Genomic DNA, 13,162 nt, shown 5'->3' on the forward strand with positions numbered 1-13,162 from the left:
ACCCCAGGATATTACAGAGGGCGTCTTCAGAAACGAGCTGTCCGGCCATTTTAATGCATCATGTACCATAACAGAAGGCTTGTTATACCACGTACTGATTATACATTATCTGAATTCCCCTCCTTCCATCCCTACCCCCTGTCATCATAAATGTGTCTGGATGCTGCCATAAATCTTGTCCTCATGGCTGATGAACAGCTGACAGACGATTTCCGTTCCTCCAACCCTCTCACGCTCCAAGCCGTGCTTACACGATGAAAAATTGTGTTCATATTCGAAATCGCGGGTGTTTAAAACTCAGTTACGCACGACGGTACTAAAATTAGATCAGAATTAGCTTATCCCCTCTCAAACTCCCAAAATACATTCGAATGGTCATCTTGGTTGCTAGGCCGATGCTCACGTCAGGTGCGCAAAATCTGACGTGGTGTATTCACGAACAAAACGTGTGTTCATTTTCAAACGTCACTTCGCATCGAAATCGTCTGACGAGTAAGTACCGGTATCAGAATGTCGGGACACAGGAAGTGTCTGTCTGTGACGTAACTTCATCGAGCGATAAAACAGCTGAAATTCCGGTCGTACCGATTTCAAGCAGTGCATCAGCTGCGACACTTCAATACCGATTGTCATTTGTTTCCTCCTTGAGGGATTCGTGAATTTTGGTCAGCGTTGCGTTTTAAATGTAACACAACGTATAGTTTCGATTTTAGTCGATAAGCCGACAATAACACCGCAAACCAACAACTTTCTTATCACCAAACCAACATTTATTAACAATTAACTTTGCCAAACGCGTTTCAACTTCATGAGGTTCATCTTCAGTGGCTGGAGGACGTGTTCAAGAATTTGCAGACTTCAGCGAGTGCTGTTTGAATCGATAAGGACGAGATTCAGGAAACAAACTTCATGTCTTGCTAACAACAATTATTTGCCGATGATACAACAATGCGAATATTTATTTATTTATTTAGTGTTCTGTCTGACGACAGGTCCATATGAACAGGATCCTTCCATCCTTTTCTCGGACTGGGACCTGTTCATATACGTTCTTGGCAGATGATCCAGAAGTGGTTTGCCATTGCCTTCTTCTGTGTGTGAATGGAGTAATTGTTAGGATGCCACGGAGGAAAACTCCGTGTTGCCTAGACCACGGCCTTGCCCAACACAAGTTATAAATTCGGGCACCGCCGGGAATCGAACCCGAGACCCCAGGATTACAAGGCCAGCGTTCTGACCGCTAGACCACCGCGGTATATAATGCGAATATTCAGAACAGAAGTTCACTGTCGTATCTGTTCTGGATAAACCGATTTTATAACTTGTAAATGACCGAGTAGGAGTGTCTCCTAAAGCAGGTCAGATGAATCAGATTCACCGACCACCACGAACGAGTAACCGGTTCCTATCTGCCGGTACACTCATTCCTCGTAATGAACAATTTAACAAATGCCACAGAACCGATATGGACAAAGAACTTGGCCTGTGTATGACGTCACAATACTAGGAAATTATTAGCGATTCTACGAGTCATTCGAAACGCCTCGGCCACACGACTTGAAGCGCTGTCCAGAACTGAAACCAGAGATGATAAGACTTCCACGACGACCGCCTAGCAATTTGCCTACATCCAAACTTCTCGAGTGGGAACATGAAACACCGTAAGCCAGCGACTATCGACACAATTAATCCGAGTTTATTTTTCGTATCTCCCTTGCCATAAATCTGAGAGATAAAAACGCAATGTCAAACTTCAATATCTGAAGGACTACAAGAAAAATTTACAACTAAATTGTTAATAAACTACTTTAACTACATGTATATAACCTAGCATCAAATATCTGTGATAAAATTCAATATCTTTTCTTTGAAACGTCCTGATGACGAACTTGTGACGAACTAGTGACGCAATAATCCACAACTTATAGCATTAATTTGGAGGAAATACTTAATCTCACTGGGATTATTACTTGAACAAATATGGTACACATGACAAGTGATATTTCGGAACCTAAATTACTGACAGCTTCCAACGAGTTCTTTATGTCATTGGTATTCAACCTGGGGTACGCGAAGACATCTTAGGGGGTACGTGAAATTTTAAAAAATATATATTATTTTATGATAAACACTGAATAATCAGTAATGTAATTTATTTAATTTATTTTAGATGTAGATTATATACTATGTATAACTTGAATTATACAAAGTCGAAGAGAAATTATATCTGGGGGTACGCGAACAAAAAAAGGTTGAATACCACTGTTTTATGTCACCAGAGAGCGTAATTTCACAATCTCCGGGCTCAGAAGATAAAACAAAAGTTAAAAGTCGATGCTGTGATCAGACCACAACACGTTCAACTCACCTTCAGCTAAGCACGAAGCAGAGACTGTACCATGACGTATTCTCCCCTCTTTTTTTAATCCTGTTATGCTCAAAAAAAACTCCGTTGTGAAAATAACAGCGTCTTATTCGTTTCTTCTGGTTACGAAATAAATGTTTCTCACCTACTTCGAAAAAAAATTGTATGTCTGAATTTAAATTGGGAAACTATAAAAAGAAAAATCTCTACGAAAGTGTACACAACCACAAACTCACGCACACTTAGTTCCAACTTATTCTTCTTCTCCTGTCTTCTTTTGTAAGCTTTGGTCTCTCTTTGGTCATTCTAATTTACCATATTCTTTTTTTATTTTCGTGTACGTGGTCATTCGTCTGAGATCACAACAGAAACTCCAAGGTCCTCTTCAAAAGACAGCTTTCTGTACCTTATCCCTCATTCTCACTTTTTGTATAATTCCTCTTCAGCTGCTGGAAGTATTTCTCATTCGTTGAAATTGCTTCGTCACGTTTGTAGTTTCATTGTCATCTTCTCCACCAACTGAAAGTTAAGAAAAATCAGAGATGAGATCACACGAATTGGAAGCAATGAACTCCTTTACCAAGTATTAATCTTGTAAATAAGACGTTCTGTCTTCAAAAATAAATGCGACAGTGTCACTGTACTTCACGTTCATCCACAGGAAACCGTTCGGCTAGAACGTCCAATTTAAAACGACACCGATGTTGGATGAAACAGCAGTGGCCAGTTCTGTGTATGACCCGACATATTGTTACATTCACTGACGACAGAGAGAGAGAGAGAGAGGGGGTTATGAAATCAGTCAACATTCTCAAAAATAACATCAGTCCATTGTGAGTGCAGACGCACTCAAAACTTCGTAGCAAAATTTTGCAAAACAAGTGACGCGGTTCGTACTCGTTTAACCGGCGAAAACGTGACGAATTTTTCAAAACTTTTTTTACGAAATATTCTTAGCATGTTTAATGCACTAAACTTATAGAGGAATTTCGACATGGATTTGCATGTATTGCAGTTATTAATAATAATCATTATTCCTAATTTTATAAATTCACAGATTTAGTACATTGTATTTGTTTTGAACATTTCGTTCTCCTACGAGAACTTTGTTCAATTGAATTGTTATTGTTGCCTTCGTGAATTTACGTAGTCTAAACCACGTAAGTCTTTTTAATAATGTTTGTTGTAACTTTGCTGGCGTCATTATTATTTTAATTGGCTTTCTGGCTATTTTGATTCGGCACAGAACTGAAAATAACTTAGCACTGCGGTACCATTTGTGGAATAACAACAATAATAATAATAATAATAATAATAATAATAACAATAATGGATTTGCGCACAATACTTACACACCATTCATGACAAAGTGTTAAAAATGCTATCGACAATTAACAAACGCGTACAGTCCGGCTAAGAACGCTGGCCTTGTAATCCTGGGGGGTCTCGGGTTCGATTCCCGGCGGTGCCCGAATTTATAACTTGTGTTGGGCAAGGCCGTGGTCTAGGCAACACGGAGTTTTCCTCCGTGGCATCCCAACAATTACTCCATTCTCACACAGAAGAAGGCAATGGCAAACCACTTCTGGATCATCTGCCAAGAACGTATATGAACAGGTCCCAGTCCGAGAAGAGAAAAGGATGGAAGGATCCTGTTCATATGGACCTGTCGTCAGACACAACACTAAATAAAATACAGTCCGGCCTACCATAGGGATAAGAAGGCTTGTGAAACATAAACACAGACACAGACCTCGAGCATTATCTCGTCATGCACTGACGGTGGAAAATTAACAGATGAACAGCTGACAAGACACAGCAAACAACAAACATGATTACAACACATGCAATGTAATTCAAGCGATGGCAGTCTTCAGCAATCCCTGGCAGTTGTGGCGCTACTGACAACAGATAAGCTGTCTGTCACAATCATACCGTGGTTCTCACACCGTAAAAAATGGACGTTCAATGTTCTTCATCTCGATCGCACGTAAATGAACAATGCCATTACTGTCATTAACGAGGATGATCCTAACAAAGAGAGAAGCACCGAAGTTTCTAGAGACATTCAGAAACTCTTTGTGAGAGAAGAAATGCTACCCGCTAGCTCTGTCTTGACCATTCCTCCAACAGAGCTGAAAATTGTTAGTCCACCGACCCAAGGCTTTCAAAGGCTGATGTAGACTCGTCTGTATCAGTTGATTCATTATCCGAATAAATTAATTACAGAATCAATGTAATAATTGAAGAAAAAATAAATACACGCATTTCTTGCTATTTTTTTAAATTTATTTTTCATTTTGGAACGTATCCTTATTTTACAAATGTATGTAAAGGTCGAATCATTTCACGCGGTGATTTCTCGGAACCAATTAATCGCGTAATGCGAGGAATTCCTGTACGTTCAAATATGTCCTACATACAAATCTACTGTTACAAGAGAAATGATTATTGAAGCCATAACAGATTACCTCTGCATTTCGTTAAAACATAAACTGTAAAAAAATTCAATTTTAAACGGTTTTGACGGTGGTAGTTTACAATTAGATAGACCTAGTCTCTGTCACTGTTCAGTCTAAGGCAGTGGTATTCAACCTGGGGTACGCGAAGACATCTTAGGGGGTACGTGAAATTTAAAAAAAAAATTATGATAAACACTGAATAATCAGTAATGTAATTTATTTAATTTATTTTAGATGTAGATTATATACTATGTATAACTTGAATTATACACCAACGACTTTGGGGGTACAAAATTGGAGAGAAATTATATCTGGGGGTACGCGAAGACATCTTAGGGGGTACGTGAAATTTAAAAAAAAAAATATTATTTTACGATAAACACTGAATAATCAGTAATGTAATTTATTTAATTTATTTTAATTTATTATTATTATAATTATTATTATTATTTTACAGTAAAATTCTTGGAATTGTTATGATCATGTTTGAAAGCCACAGCAGGAGAAGGGTATCGTGGTTCAAGACGTAGGTTTGAAACTCAAAGGTTACGAGAGGCAAAGCCAAGGTTTTAACCACGATAAGATCATCAATTTACGAAGTACATTACGTTGCGTTAGAAACAGAATTCAAAGCAGCCAGACGCTGGCAGAGGAGGGCGACACGGATGCTTGTACGGTTAGTTACCTTTATTAATCTGTCTATTCTATGTTGGTACCTGCAACAAACCTCGGGTCCCTTCGTGGGGCTGCAAAAATCCGCTTCCAAATGGTCGATATCGCTTACAAAGGACGTTTCAGACAATAATATTTTGTTGGGTAATGGAAAAACGCCGCTCGGTGTCTCTTTGCCTAGAATCATGTCGCATAGGTTTCCAGGTCCCCCTGTTGGCTTCAGATACATTTCGAGGTCAGCGTCCCTTCCGAAGCCTCGTTTTCGAACGTAACCTCGTGCCTCTAAATATAGCGTCTTTTTGGCGTCGTACCGATTTTGAAAGCGCCACATTTCAAATCACTGCACCCGTGGAATTTTCAAAGGATGGGCAAGATAATCCTCTGATAGGTTAAAGTGCGCTTAGGGAATAAATTCGAACCCGGTACGTCTTGAAAACCTGGGAGCTATGTTAGAATTTTCGGTACAAAGTTTCCAAAGAGTGAACACCCGTCGTTGGAGAAGATTCTTTTGACATAAATACGTCTATAAGGAAGGGTCATTCGGCAAAAAAGGGGAACGAAAAGTGTAACCTGGTTACCTAAGAAACGTCATCTGTTTACTCGGAATTGTTGTTACCTAGGAAACGTTACATTACATTACATGGTCTAGCGGTTAGAACGCTGGCCTTGTAATCCTGGGGGTCTCGGGTTCGAATTTATAACTTGTGTTGGGCAAGGCCGTGGTCTAGGCAACACGGAGTTTTCCTCCGTGGCATCCCAACAATTACTCCATTCACACACAGAAGAAGGCAATGGCAAACCACTTCTGGATCATCTGCCAAGAACGTATATGAACAGGTCCCAGTCCGAGAAAAGGATGGAAGGATCCTGTTCATATGGACCTGTCGTCAGACAGAACACTAAATAAATAAAACATTCAGCTACCACAGATGAGTGTGACTTCGAATGCCACAGTTCAAATCCTTGGTCACAGACACACTGTGCCGAAATTACGTGACAGGATCAACAGATGACGGTGGAAGGGTTTACGCGGTGTGTCCCAATCCGAAATTTTGATGTCATGTTTACGATAAAAATTACGCTCCCGTCCCTAGTCCTGCAGTACACAAACTCTTTTAAACAAATTTTTAGAAAGTTTGGGAATGGAGACACCGTTAATTAACAAGTCTAGAAATTGTTTGTGTATTTGTTACAACACCAGGACAGCGAACCTCTGTTTCATTTGACTGCGTTCGGAAATAAATACGCGATGCACTGTTGCTTATAAACAATTGAATAACTAAAGCGAATAAATTGCGGGAGTCCAGTGTTGCCATCGGGCACAGCAAATTAAAATTTCCCAATCACATTGACAAAATATTTAACTTTCAGATTTGGGTTTGCGTGAGATTTGGGACGTACAATACGTGGCCTTCTGTTTCGAGTACTCATTGTTTTTTCGTGTAGGCTGATCTCCTTGGGACTATTTCTCAGAAAACGATTCGTTTAGGTTTGTAAAATCGAATTTCTGCTAAAAACCGTGAAGTATCCGCTACTGTCTTCCAAAAAGAGTGAATTGTTTCGCGCAGTGCACGCTGGGACCCCCAGAAACATTGGATCTCAGTAAGACACACCTTCAATCATGATCGCCTCTTAAGAAGGGGTTGACAAAATATGAATTTAAACTTCGGTTTATGTCGTGTGGAACGTAATAATAAATCAGGGAAGGATGGGATGGCATGGGATTGTAGCACGCATAAAAGGTGAAATGAAAGAAATCACTCAGAGAAGACTCTGGGGTCGGTGGGAGGATAATATTAAAATGGGTTTTAGAAACAGGATGCCATATTTTGACTGGATTTATTGGCGAAATCTACTAAAAAAATGTTACAATTTGTGGTAAACACGTCTGATTATGTGTTTTATTGCGTACAGATCGTATTTGGGTGCATTGCTAATTAAAGATACGCCACAGACGAAAATCAGGGCTGAAGATAGCGCAGTATGTCTCTCCGAAACGTCGGTATCTACCTGAAAGCTCACACAACCCAAAAGACTGACACAAACAGTGGTACACATTTCGGGGGTCACCATGTTTTTTTTTCAAGGTTTACAAAGAAAAATTACTTCAACAAAACTTGCACTTTTTAAAGATTCATAAGTAACAAAATTTTTGGAATTTAGATTTTTATCAAACTTGGAGCGAATATTACGTCACTAAAATATACTTTAGTGACGTAATATTCGCTCCAAGTTTGATAAAAATCTGTCAGTCGGTTAAAAAATAAAGGGGAACACGGATATGATAATCATATTTTATTATAACTCACATCGAATTTGGAATTTCGTCCCATAAAGTGCAAGAACGCGATAAGTCCACTGGACAGAACAGGGGTTGATTACCACCAATTAACACGTGGATTTGTGTAGCTGGGAAAAAATGAACAAGTTGATTATGTACGGTCGTTATAACAAATATTAGGGTCACGTGTGGCTTCTCCCTCCAGCTGTAGTGGTCGACCTTCGTCGGCCACGGCACAGGTTTACCCGAGACGGCGTTGAAGCCGAACTGGACCGCGGCGAAACCACTAGCAACAAAGACGGAAGGCCCCCTAACCGCTGGATGCAAATGAAAACCGCGTTCCAGAGTCGGAACTGATCACAGGCCACACCGAGGAGTTCTCAACCTTTGGCCCGCTCCAGCTCTCAGGATTACCCGCAGAGACTTCTTAAAGCAAGTGGCGAGTTCCCGAAAGACCCCGAATAATAGAAATCTCACAATTTTATTTACTCTAACGAAACAAGCAAGCAACGGAAACGTGTTATATTATTAAATACGCTGAATATTTAAAAATAATTACCAGAAATACGCACTGCAAACAATGACAACATTTATTTTTCTTGTATTTTGTTCGGAAGATTTCGGATGAGAGAGTTCGCGTTCGGATGGCAGCCAAAGTGGACGAGGGACTTATAATTCTATCACGCTGTACGATGAAAAAAATATTCACCTGATACAGCGAATGTCAGTAGGTCAACTTTTAACTGCAGTCAGAAACTGTACAGGTTAACGAAGAACGTTAATTCAAGAATTAGGAAGAATTTTACTGGCTAATGACGCAAAGACATTAATTAAACCTCACACACATTAAATATATTACTGAGACAAAGGCAGTGTTAGTCTACGTGTCTCATTTAGACTGATTTTTAGCTTTCAGTAATGCCTTAGAAAAAGCTTCATACCCTGATGATAAAGGCAGTAAAACCTCTGAAACGTCGATAAATTTGAGTGGTTAATCACGTAGCATGAATGAAAAATATTATCAAAGCGACAAGCCCTAAACGCACGAAAGCATTACTGCGAAAAAGCAAAGTTTCTTGACCAAAGGAGAGATTACAAGTGTGCACATTTCGAGTAAGCTGAGGGCATAATCGACTTCTAAAGTCCAGTCCACGCGCTCACAAAGTGGAAAAGTCAAATTGAAAAGTTGCCATGGACTCGCGATAAAACATTTCATAACAACTCTTAACTGAACCCGACCTCTGAGTGAATTCGCTAAAATTAGCTCAGAAATAACGACGACTTTAGGCTTTACAGATAAAAAAAGGTCAGATGGGAAAAGGTCGACATTGGACTACCAGACGATTAAACACGTTTCCATGGAAACTAATTGCTGGTGACTCCGATGCGTAGTTAAATATATAAAGAATATCCCAAAAAGATGTACACACTCATTATTTGAATGAAATAAATAAATTTTAATAAACCAAACAATTACATACGTCAGTATCGGCACTTAATGAATTAGCGACTCTAGCGTACGTGTTCAAAATGACCACTGTCAGCTTCGTGGCACTGTCGATAACGGCGAGCAGCTAACTGACCGGCGGCCAGTGAAGTTATAACGCGTGAACACCCTTTAGAAACACCTTCATGACAGATAAGTGTTGGTTAGTTCGCTTGCGACAATTTTTTAAACCACTATTTGCATATCATATCGTATTATATTTATTACACTTCGATTCAGCAAAGGTAAATGCTTTTAATTTCTATTTTTCGCTCACGATTTTCAATTAAAATGTTTTTTTAAGCGACATTTCGTATTTTCCGTCATAATTTCCGTCGTAATTTACTAGTGACAACGTTAGTTAGTGACAGGAATCAGGGAACACATTACTTACAGGCCCTCCATGTGAAAATGTTATGAATATAAAGCCTTAAGGATAAAACTGACGATACAAAGGACAGACCTGGGTTTCGTGAGGTCTGTAGTTGATCGATTCCCCACGTTACTTCATAAAGAAATTATTAGGCCGAGAACAAGACCAGCGGAAAGGGGGGAGTACCAGCACGTCGTGGACATTGATGTTGCTGGGATAATATTAAAATGGATCTTGGACTGGACTAGTCTGGCTCAGGACATAGAAAAGTCGCGGGTTCTTGTCAACACGGTAATGAACGTTAGGATTTAATATAACGCGGAGAATTTTCATTACCAGCTGAGCGACTGGTAGCTTTTTAAATAAATAATTTTGTTCCATGGTCTTCGTACCTCTGAATTTTTATGTGTACTCTTCGAAGTGTAATTTTCCCCCCTTTTAATTTTTGTGAATTTAATTATTATACTCGAGTACTTGCACACTATTTAGAGTTTCAAAATCGGACCCTTAAATTCTAAATCCTTCCACGAAAAATCTAAAATCGTAGTCTAGAATGCTTTATAACAGATACTAAAATTCTTTAAGGTGCTTTATTTTAATATTATCATTTCAGTTCAGTCCACATGTCCTAGGTCTCTTCCCTTGAGACTTCCCGTCAGAAACTCTGTATGCATTTCTCATTTAAGGCCAATTACCCCACCTCTATTTGGAATCATCGTTAACAGGATCACGTGAACAGCAGATACTATGACGTCATCATTACTCGAGTTCTCTCCTGTCTATGGCGGTACGCAATTCTTTATTTTTTATGTTTGATTCCTCTGTAAAAACTACGACACGTTCGAGGGATTATAAAAAAATACGGAAAAATGTCTTTACTGCCTAACAAAACACCATTTCACATGCAGGGCTTAGTACGTAGTTTAAAATGAAAATTTAATACAACACGCAAAGATTTTATGTGACTGGTTTGTAGGCACTTGAGTTCTGAAATCGGCAAATACGAGCCGATTACAAAAGCTGGCCGTGTAGGTTCAATTTCTTCAACACCCACTGATTTTTGGCGTCTGGAAACCTTCCAGACGCCATAAATAAGATTCTGTAAGCCGTGCTCAGGACACGCTAATTGCGATATTGGTCGAATAACAAGTTTCTCGACGCTTTCACATTCCTTCTTCGTAATCTGCGGCCCTCGGGGTTTGAATTTCGTCAGGCAAAAATCCAAAATGGACCGATTAATCCAACGCGTGCAGTTTAAGGGCACCAAAGCCAGAAATTATATTTTTATTTTTGAATTAATCACTTATTAATTTCTGCTATCACAGAACTTTATCTACGCACTGAAACTACGGGCTGAAAAACTATTTTTTGTCCGTAGCGCCAATACAAAGAACTAAGGATTAAAAAGTTGAAGGTGAAATGGAATCGGGCGCACTTAAAGTCTGGACGTACAGCTTCAGGTGAACTTCCTTTAACCCTTAAACCGATGAAGGAAGAAAGGAAAAGTGAGGGGGGGGGGGGCATAAATTAAATTTACAGTTACGAAGGTCCCCAGGCAGTGCTCGTTCGTCCTTCTGGTAGAGAAAGGGTTTGTAAATGTAAAGCATTTGAAAGTGGAGTAAGGTGAGAAGTTTGTCAAGGTCTTAGTGATTTCGTGCACAATTCTGAATTTTATTATCAGTCTTGGGGGGGGGGGGGGGGGGGGCTACTTCTAGATGAAATTTTGGAATCTGAAACCAAAGACGATTGTTAAACAGACAGATAATGGGTCGATAACACGCAGTTATTTACAAATTTGCTCATTAATAATTTGCATAATTTATATTTAAACAAATATTCATTGTGTACCTTACAGCATCGTTAGTTTACTACAATTACATACCTCGAACCAATCAAAATTCTATTTTATGCCTAAATGGCATGTAAGAAGAAGAATAACTTTATGAGTTCTCCACGAACCATCAAATACCAAAATTCCTTACGTATTTTGCAACAGCAAAGAATACAGTAGAATTTTTATAACGTATTAAACACGTCTTAATTGTACATATCGGAAGTTCGAATAAGAAATTAATTTCTGTAATTTCGAAACTACGCGCCTCCGCTGATTAATATTTCACAGCTACTGATTAGGAAAATGGCACCATCGCGGTAAAACTCTTTAAATACAGGAACTACTTAGAGCTGCCAAAATCCCTCCAGTTTATAAATTCCACTACCAAAATAAACTGGATGAGAATGTAAATGGCACATGTCACATAAACCAAAACTTTCGCCAAGAGAATAAATAAAACTGTTCTGTGTTTCTGACGGTGAAAATGTCTAAAAAAAAATCCAGCTCTCAGTTGACATTTAATTTGTTGCTATGGTTTCCTTACCTGTTAATAAATACAAATAAATAAATGAAGCTGTCCCTCTATACGCAATGTAAGCGCTTGGGGGGGGGGGGTATAGCTCCTACTCATTCTTGACCTTGGCACTTGATGGGGTGAGTGGTCAGCATCACGCCCCGGCCGCGTTTAACCCCCGCGATTGTACAGAAGGCTGGGTGGGCCCCAGAACCGGTCTGGACGCAAAGGCTTGAGGAAAAATCCTCTGCCCTCCCTTAGAGGATCGAATCCCGGTCCTCCAGTACGTATAAAGTCACTGTTCTGACCGAGATCCCCTGGCTTTCTTTACCTGTTGATAGCCGGAATTACATAATTATTGTCTTTGTCATGTGCCTTTTACATTCCCAAGTATTCAATTAGAAATACGACAATGAGAGAAAAAATACTCACTTACAAAGAGACCCATTGGTGCTCCACACAATCATCTGTTTCACGAAGTCACAAACGTATAGGAAACTTCCGTTATACAACACTTAGAAAATACACACAATTCTGATGGTCTTAAAATAGATATCAGTACAAAACGACACTGACCCTTCCCGTTTCTGCTTCTTCTGAGGAACACACACGTTCACGTTTATAAATCACTTTTAGAAAACATTTCAGGCCAACTCGCGCGCACACACAGTGTTGTAGGATTCCTTCCAAAACAAAAACAAACCATTCCTTTACCATTAAACATAAATCACAGAAATGCAATCTGTATTCCCGTAGTATATTCCTTTCTGTTAAATTACACGAACATAAAGCCACAAATTTTTAAGCGGTAAAAATCACGCCATTTCTAAACGTAATTAAAAACAGAAGACAATCGCACAGCGCAACCACACACTTACTTCAACCTGACTACGGACAACTGGCTGGTTTCTGTGGCAAATTCTGAATAGCTCTCCCGATCCAACCCGAAGACGTTCGGATATCTTCGGGCTACACTTCCAGTGAATTCATATGATATGGAGTGGTCGCTGTAAACTACAATACATCGACGCCATGTCTTATCTAAAGTTCAACGTAACATTGAAGGCAATGTTTCTCAAACTGTGAGAAGTATCTCACAGTTTGAGAAACATTGCCTTCAATGTGTGACTACGCTGTGTACATCGATGATTATCTTTACGTGACTAATGTTTGGT

General features: G+C 39.4%; 1 protein-coding gene across 8 annotated transcripts in view; it reads right to left on the reverse strand.

Moving 5' to 3' along the window:
- Positions 1–12,901, reverse strand: part of LOC110830254 (uncharacterized) — a 65,856-nt gene extending 52,955 nt beyond the window's left edge. For 3 of the 8 annotated variants that reach the window (XR_015532586.1, XR_015532585.1, XM_022064929.2), the window contains exons 1-2: positions 12,420–12,900; positions 2,369–2,884 (exon numbers count right to left, since the gene is read on the reverse strand). The gene's annotated coding sequence lies outside the window, so the exon portion shown is untranslated. Of the gene's footprint in view, positions 1–2,368; positions 2,885–3,009; positions 3,029–12,419 lie in introns of those variants that run through there. The other 5 variants (XM_022064932.2, XM_022064931.2, XM_022064933.2 and 2 more) reach the window with 5 other exon arrangements.
- Between the last annotated feature and the right edge of the window lie 261 nt (positions 12,902–13,162).

Source organism: Zootermopsis nevadensis, unplaced genomic scaffold (assembly GCF_977971745.1).
Source record: "Zootermopsis nevadensis isolate Lab colony 2312 unplaced genomic scaffold, Znev_1.0 Znev_ptg000061l, whole genome shotgun sequence".
In the NCBI taxonomy this organism is placed as follows: Eukaryota; Metazoa; Arthropoda; class Insecta; order Blattodea; family Termopsidae; genus Zootermopsis; species Zootermopsis nevadensis.